The sequence below is a fragment of the Triticum aestivum genome, chromosome 7A, assembly GCF_018294505.1.
Source record: "Triticum aestivum cultivar Chinese Spring chromosome 7A, IWGSC CS RefSeq v2.1, whole genome shotgun sequence".
In the NCBI taxonomy this organism is placed as follows: domain Eukaryota; kingdom Viridiplantae; phylum Streptophyta; class Magnoliopsida; order Poales; family Poaceae; genus Triticum; species Triticum aestivum.
The window spans coordinates 423,544,387-423,553,562 of NC_057812.1; positions in this window are offsets into that span (position 1 = coordinate 423,544,387).

The window sequence follows — 9,176 nt, forward strand, 5'->3', positions numbered from 1 at the left end:
GAATATGAAAGATAATTGGATAAATAACTTTGAAATCTGATCTTTTTCTGATGATAACACAACTTACGCTGATTTCCATAATGAACAGAGAATAGAAAAAGTGTTGTTGCGACCATGACTTGAATAACAAACCAAATTCACAAGGTCGGTACTGGACTATTGGTAATATATATTCTTTTGGCAGGGATTTAGAAATACTTCACATCTCTTTTTAGTGGATTTTGTGATAGGAGTGAGAGTTGAGAGTGAGCGGGTTGGAGGCTGTGGTTGATTTGTTCAGTTACGAATGTGAGCGGAATATTTTCCCTACTTAAGAAAAAGTGGCAAATTGGATAAGGCAGTCATATTTTTTTGATCAGGTCATACAATATATTTTTTAGGATAGAAGGGTAAATGCATTAGTTTGTTGTTTTAATAGTTAATAACAGACGCGGTGGCGTATTAGTTGCATCCCCAATAACAGCCATCATATTTTTGTTTTGTGGTAATGCATGACATTCAACTGTATGTTACAACATGGCAATGCCTCATGAGACATCGAATTTGCCTTCTTGGTTTGGGGTCGTCATGGGCGGCGCACGCCTCCTCCGCCTTGATGGTCGTGGCGGATCGGCACGAACACAGGAGGAGGGGATCATGACGGAGAGCAAGCGGTTGGTGGGGGCACTCCTCCTTGGTGGTCCGTGGGGAAGTATGGTATGAAGGGAAGAGGGCGCCAGGACGAAAGTGAGGTGAGTCTCATCCGGTTATAAAGTAGAGGGCTCCAGCGAGAAATATTAGGCTATGGTGGGAAACTGAGCTGGAAGGAGAGAGGGTCCGACATGAGGGAAGGGTGCCTCATGGTGTGGGGTTTTGTGTTGTGTTGGGACCGCGTGTTGGAAATAACATGGCGGATAGTTCGGACAACGACATTGCTCCCCATATATGAGATGGATTTGGGGCAGCCTGTACTAAACCCGGGCAAACGTCGGGCCGGGACGGGTTTCGGGCCGGGCTTGTAAAAGCCCGACCTTCATTTCTCAAGCCCGAGCCCAGCCCGAAGCCTGAAATACTCCCTGTTTTCAAGCCCGAGCCCGGCCCAAAATCAAGCCCGAAGCCCGAAAGCCCGGCCCGAATGCTGTTTTTTAGTACGCGCACGTGCAAGCCCGGCCCGAAGCCCGAAAGCCCGGCCTGAAATACAGAAAAATTGAAGCTCGAGCCCGGCCTGAATTATCTTTCGGGCTGCAAAACAAAGCCCGAGCCTGGCCTGAATGTCAAGCCCGACCTGGCCCGGCCCGGGTTTTTTGGGCCGGGTCGTCGGGCCGGGCTGCCCATGCCCGGGTTTAGCCTGGACTGTCCAGTCGGTTGAGTTTTGAGACCGTTGGGTGCCCGTTTGAAGTCCGAACATGCCCGGACGTACGAGGAAGAAATGAGCTTCGACCATAGAGGTGACCTTAATCATTTATTTGATTCATTTATATACATTATAGCCCGTAGCAACGCACGGACATTCTACTAGTTATGTGTAATAGCCGTGATAGCCTAGCGTTAGTTGCTTGCTTATTTATGTCATTGTTGTCTTGTTTATTTGTTTGCTTGTAGTCATTGCAGTTCTTTTTCCGTGGTTAGCTAGTGGCTGCAATAACCTATTTTTTAAAACTAGGCCACAATAACCATGGGCTAATATTTACTGTAGTGACACTGGGCCTCCTACTGGCCGTAGAAACAGTGGGCCTTCTACGGGCCGTAGAAACAATGGGCCTTCTACGGGCCGTAGAAACAATGGGCCTTCTGCGGGCCATATTATCAATGGGCCTTATACGGGCCGTATAATCGATTGGCCAAACATGGGCCAAATAGACCGCATTATGGCCGTAAACAGGCTAGAGTTGGAATCGTCCATTCATGGGCCGACCATAACGGGCCATCGTTAATAGGCCGTATTTGATGACGCTATGAAATCGGCCCAACGTATTAACGGACCACAAATGGGCCGACTGTAACCACGAGTTGAATTTGGCCCACAAGCAGAAAATGACAGTAACGGGCCGTAAGTAAACGAATGCTGGAAATGAGCCCAAGAATAAATGGGCTCTAAGAAGGCCGAAAGATAACATGGGCTGGAAACGGCCCAACGGAATAACGGGCTGTTAATGGGTACAAAGTGATACACTGTTCATTACGGGCCAGTTTCACCACGGGCCGTTAATGGGTGTAAAGTGATACACTGTTCATTACGGGCCAGTTTCACCACGGGTTGTTAGTAGGCCAAGAGTTACATAGGGCCTCATATGGGCCGAAAGACGTCATGGGCCATACATGGGCCAGAAGTGAAAACGGGCTAGAATCATATTGGATGGCCCAGATGACGCTACTGGGCCTAATTCGGATAGGGCATAACGGGCCTTGAGTTAGCGGGCTGTAAATGGGCTATATTCAAACATGCCGTTAACAGGCTTTCCATGGGCTAGCCCGCCAGCTTTTGACCAAGTCAAACGGGCCAACCTTTTCACAGGAATGGGCCTCTATTGGGCCATGCCACGTGTCGACGTATCATAGGCGCCTTCCGTCCAATGAGTGGTTGACATCTGTCCCAACGATGAGCCGACACGTGTTTCCTCCAGCCAATGATGATTTTACATGTGGAAAATCCCCATTGGTAGGGGCTGTAACGGGTTATCGGATCCAAAACCCGACCCGATAGCTTAACGGCGTTCCGTTACGGTGGATGCCACATGTCGGTCACCCTTGACGAAAGCACTTCTGTGACGCGTGATTTATCGTCATGGAAGTGGACACTTCTGTGATGATAATTTTGGTAATGTCATGGAACACTTCTACGACAGCATAGGCATGACTATCTTGATTCTGTCATAAATTTGTCATGGATGTACATGCATGACAAAAAAAGCGACCTACTGTGACAAACACGTATCATCACGGAAGTGTATTTTTTTGTAGTGTCGCCAGACGAGGGCCCCGCCTTGTGCCACCCTTGACCTCCTTTGAGCCGACCGGAGACAAGGACGACACAAAGGAGAGAAAGAGGACGCCAGTGGTTCCCTCGGCGACCACGGGTCCTCTGCCGGGGGAAGGGTTGTTGAAGCCACCCCGGCGGAGGGCCTACCTCTGGGTGTCCCTTGGTTTCGCGTGCCTTGGGGAGGGGCCTTGCTCCTGGCTCCCTCCCGGTGGCCCCCAGCATGTCTCCCTTGTTGAAACAGGTGCCGCCGTGCCAGGGTCACTGATGACCCACAAGTATAGGGGATCTATCATAGTCCTTTCAATAAGTAAGACTGTCGAACCCAACGAGGAGCAGAAGGAAATGATAAGCGGTTTCCAGCAAGGTATTCTCTGCAAGTACTGAAATAAGTGGTAACAGATAGTTTTGTGATAAGATAATTTATAACGAGCAACAAGTAACGAAAGTAAATAAAGTGCAGCAAGGTGGCCCAGTCCTTTTCTAGCAAAGGACAAGCCTGGACAAACTCTTATATGATGTAAAGCGCTCCCGAGGACACATGGGAATATCGTCAAGCTAGTTTTCATCACGTTCATATGATTCGCGTTCGGTACTTTGATAATTTGGTATGTGGGTGGACCGGTGCTTGGGCGTTTCCCTTACTTGGACAAGCATCCCACTTATGATTAACCTCTATTGCAAGCATCCGCAACTACAAGAAAAGTATTAAGGTAAACCTAACCATAGCATGAAACATATGGATCCAAATCAGCCCCTTCCGAAGCAACGCATAAACTAGGGTTTAAGCTTCTGTCACTCTAGCAACCCATCATCTACTTATTACTTCCCAATGCCTTCCTCTAGGCCCAAACAATGGTGAAGTGTCATGTAGTCGACGTTCACATAACACCACTAGAGGAGAGACAACATACATCTCATCAAAATATCGAATGAATACCAAATTCACATGACTACTAATAGCAAGACTTCTCCCATGTCCTCAGGAACAAAAGTAACTACTCACAACGCATAAACATGTTCATAATCAGAGGGGTATTAATATGCATATAGGATCTGAACATATGATCTTCCACCAATTAAACCAACTAGCATCAACTACAAGGAGTAATTAACACTACTAGCAACCTACTAGCACCAATCCCGGACTTAGAGACAAGAATTGGATGCAAGAGATGAACTAGGGTTTTGAGATGAGATGGTGCTGATGAAGATGTTGATGGAGATTGCCCTCTCCTGATGAGAGGAGCGTTGGTGATGACGATGGCGATGATTTCCCCCTCCAGGACGAAAGTTTCCCCAGTAGAACAGCTCCGCCAGAGCCCTAGATTGGTTCCGCCAAGGTTCCGCCTTGTGGCGGCGGAGTTTCGTCTGATAAGATGTCTTATGATTTCTTTCCCATTGAAAGACTCCATATAGGATGAGATGGCCACCGGAGGGCCACCAGGGGGCCCATGAGGTAGGGGGCGTGCCCAGGGAGGTAGGGCGCGCCTCCCACCCTCCTGGGCAGGGTGTGGCCCCCTGGTGAAGTTCTTCCTCTCAGTATTTTTTATACATTTGGAAAAGATCTTCCGTGAAGTTTCAGGACTTTTGGAGCTATGCAGAATAGGTCTCTAATATTTGCTCCTTTTCCAGCCCAAAATCCCAGCTGCCGGCATTCTCCCTCTTCATGTAAACCTTGTAATATAAGAGAGGATATGCATAAGTATTGTGACATAATGTGTAATAACAGCCCATAATGCAATAAGTATTGTGACAAGAATTATATTACAAGGTTTGACCTCGCTTGACCTAAAGCAAAAAGGCGAAATCGAAAAATATGTCCACATGTTTAGAGATAGAGGTGTCGATAAAAATAAATACAGACATGAGGGCATCATGATCATTATTAGAACAGCAATTTATATAATTCTTGTCATATAATATCTTATGCTAGAGTAATAATTCAATCACAATATAAAGTATGAATCGTAAACTTCATTGAAAACTAACAAACTAGAATCTCAATCATTGAAGCAATTGCAATTTATCATAACATAGGAAAGAGTCAATGTATAAGAGATTTTCAGCAAGTCCACATACTCAACTATCATATAATCTTTCACAATTGCTGACACTCATGCAATACTTATGGGTATGGAGTTTCAATTGGACACAGAGAAAGATAGGGGCTTATAGTTTTGCCTCCCAACTTTCTACCTCAAGGGTAATGTCAACAGTAATAGTTCATGAAAATCACATCCAATTAGCCATATATGCCATGATCTTTCCAACATATTGTGCTTGCCAAAGGAGAAAATGTAAAAAGGAAGGGTGAAGATCACCATGACTCTTATGCAATGTAGGGGATAAAAGGAAAAGATAGGCCCTTCACAGAGGGAAGCAGAGGTTGCCATGCGCTTTTATGGTTGGATGCACAAAATGTTAATGCGAAAGAACGTCACTTTATATTGCCACTTGTGATACGGACCTTTATTATGCAGTCTGTCGATTTAAGGGTATTGTGGACTCTTATGGCAAGACTGGTTTAAGGGTATTTGGAAGCACAAGTAGTATCTCTACTTGGTGCAATGAATTTAGCTAGCATGAGGGGAATGGCAAGCTCATCATGCTGGAAGATCCAAGACAATATAATTCATCTCAGATATAAGAAAACATAACCCATTATGTTGTCTTCCTTTATATTTATATGTGAAGACCTCTCTTTAATGAGTGCTCACAATCATAAAAGATGTCCAAGATAGTATATTTATATGTGAACTCTTTAGCATGTCATATTTTAATGAGTGCTCACAATCATAAAAGATGTCCAAGATAGTATATTTATATGTGAAGACCTCTCTTTCTTTATTACTTCCTATTAATTGCAACAATGACCAAAACTGTGTTTGTCAACCCTCAACAACTTTTATTCATCATACTCTTTCTATGTGAGCTCATTACTCTCCATAAGACTCACATGATCTCTTTGTTTCTTTTTATTTCTTTCTCTTTTCTTTTATTCCCTTAGGATCATGGCAAAATAATCAAGCCCTTGACTCAACACTAATCTTTATTATATAGATCACGGACTCTATTACATAGGAGGATAATAAAGCAAAACTCACAACTAGATCATACTAAGAACTTTTATTCTACTAGATTAAGATATTACCAAAAGGATCGAACTAAGAAAAACGGTAAATATAAAATTGATGGTGATATGATACCGGGGCACTCCCCCAAGCTTGGCAGTTGCCAAGTGGAGTGCCCATACCAGATACTCAATTCTTCTTTGTTGATTGAGACGGTGGTGATTTTGTTGATGGCGTAGGCTTCTTCCTCAATTTATGGTTGAGGACAGAATTTTGGTCCCTTAGGTCCTCGATCTCCTGCTCCAAGCTTAGTATCTTTTTGCATAGTTCCTGCTTGTTCTCCTGCAAGAGGCGAAAAGGGATAAACTCGATCTTAGGTTTCTTTACCCTATCCGGGAGGCTTGACTTTTTGAACTCCACATGCATGTCCCTAGGTTGAGGTAGTGGGACTTCATCTTCATCTGAGCTCGTCTCCTCCTTTCCCTTGGGTTCATAGTCCTCTTCTTCTTCCATAGTCCAACCACAATGCTCCACATCCCCATAGACCTTAGGATCTGCAAGGTAATCATCCACATAGCTTTCTCCTTCCGAATCCTGGGACAACATGTTGCTCTATCTGCAGTAGGACAACTCAAAATAAAGACAAGAGATTTTTGCGTGATACGGGAGTCAAAACCACCAGGGGATTATATAATGAATTTTTGCTGACCAAAATACGTAACGTGTATGAAAATGGAGTCCGGAGAGCACACGAGGTGCCCACGAGGTAGGGGGCGCGCCCAGTAGGGTAGGGTGCGCCCTCCACCCTTGTCTCCTTCCCGGACTGCTGCTTATGTTTCTAAATATTCCAAAACAGAGAAATATTGCCTTAAAAACTGTTTTGGAGTTGGTTTACTTACCGTACCACATACCTATGACAATGGCGATGATTTCCCCCTCTAGGACGGAAGTTTCCCCAGCAGAACAGCTCCGCCAGAGCCCTAGATTGGTTCTGCCAAGGTTCCGCCTTGTGGCGGCGGAGTTTCGTCTGATAAGGTGGCTTATGATTTCTTTCCCATCGAAAGACTCCATATAGCATGAGATGGCCACCGGAGGGCCACCAGGGGGCCCATGAGGTAGGGGCGCGCCCAGGGAGGTAGGGCACGCCCCCCACCCTCGTGGGCAGGGTGTGGCCCCCTGGTGAAGTTCTTGCTCTCAGTATTTTTTATATATTTGGAAAAGATCTTCCGTGAAGTTTCAGAACTTTTGGAGCCATGCAGAATAGGTGTCTAATATTTGATCCTTTTCCAGCCCAAAATCCCAGTTGCCGGCATTCTCCCTCTTCATGTAAACCTTGTAAAATAAGAGAGGATATGCATAAGTATTGTGACATAATGTGTAATAACAGCCCATAATGCAATAAATATTGATATAAAAGCATGATGCAAAATGGATGTATCAACTCCCCCAAGCTTTGACCTCGCTTGACCTAAAGCAAAAAGGCGAAATCGAAAAATATGTCCACATGTTTAGAGATAGAGGTGTCGATAAAAATAAATACAGACATGAGGGCATCATGATCATTATTAGAACAGCAATTTATATAATTCTTGTCATATAATATCTTATGCTAGAGTAATAATTCAATCACAATATAAAGTATGAATCGTAAACTTCATTGAAAACTAACAAACTACAATCTCAATCATTGAAGCAATTGCAATTTATCATAACATAGGAATGAGTCAATGTATAAGAGATTTTCAGCAAGTCCACATACTCAACTATCATATAATCTTTCACAATTGCTGACACTCATGCAATACTTATGGGTATGGAGTTTCAATTGGACACAGAGAAAGATAGGGGCTTATAGTTTTGCCTCCCAACTTTCTACCTCAAGGGTAATGTCAACAGTAATAGTTCATGAAAATCACATCCAATTAGCCATATATACCAGGATCTTTCCAACATATTGTGCTTGCCAAAGGATAAAATGTAAAAAGGAAGGGTGAAGATCACCATGACTCTTATGCAATGTAGGGGATAAAAGTAAAAGATAGGCCCTTCCCAGAGGGAAGCAGAGGTTGCCATGCGCTTTTATGGTTGGATGCACAAAATGTTAATGCGAAAGAACGTCACTTTATATTGCCACTTGTGATACGGACCTTTATTATGCAGTCTGTCAATTTAAGGGTATTGTGGACTCTTATGGCAAGACTGGTTTAAGGGTATTTGGAAGCACAAGTAGCATCTCTACTTGGTGCAATGAATTTAGCTAGCATGAGTGGAATGGCAAGCTCACCATGCTGGAAGATCCAAGACAATATAATTCATCTCAGATATAAGAAAACATAACCCATTATGTTGTCTTCCTTTATATTTATATGTGAAGACCTCTCTTTAATGAGTGCTCACAATCATAAAAGATGTCCAAGATAGTATATTTATATGTGAACTCTTTAGCATGTCATATTTTAATGAGTGCTCACAATCATAAAAGATGTCCAAGATAGTATATTTATATGTGAAGACCTCTCTTTCTTTATTACTTCCTATTAATTGCAACAATGACCAAAACTGTGTTTGTCAACCCTCAACAACTTTTATTCATCATACTCTTTCTATGTGAGCTCATTACTCTCCATAAGACTCACATGATCTCTTTGTTTATTTTTATTTCTTTCTCTTTTCGTTTATTCCCTTAGGATCATGGCAAAATAATCAAGCCCTTGACTCAACACTAATCTTTATTATATAGATCACGGACTCTATTACATAGGAGGATAATAAAGCAAAACTCACAACTAGATCATACTGAGAACTTTTATTCTACTAGATCAAGATATTACCAAAAGGATCGAACTAAGAAAAACGATAAATATAAAATTGATGGTGATACGATACCGGGGCACTCCCCCAAGCTTGGCAGTTGCCAAGTGGAGTGCCCATACCAGATACTCAATTCTTCTTTGTTGATGGACACGGTGGTGATTTTGTTGATGGCGTAGGCTTCTTCCTCAATTTACGGTTGAGGATAGAATTTTGGTCCCTTAGGTCCTCGATCTCCTACTCCAAGCTTAGTATCTTTTTGCATAGTTCCTGCTTGTTCTCCTGCAAGAGGCGAAAAGGGATAAACTCGATCTTAGGTTTCTTTACCCTATCCG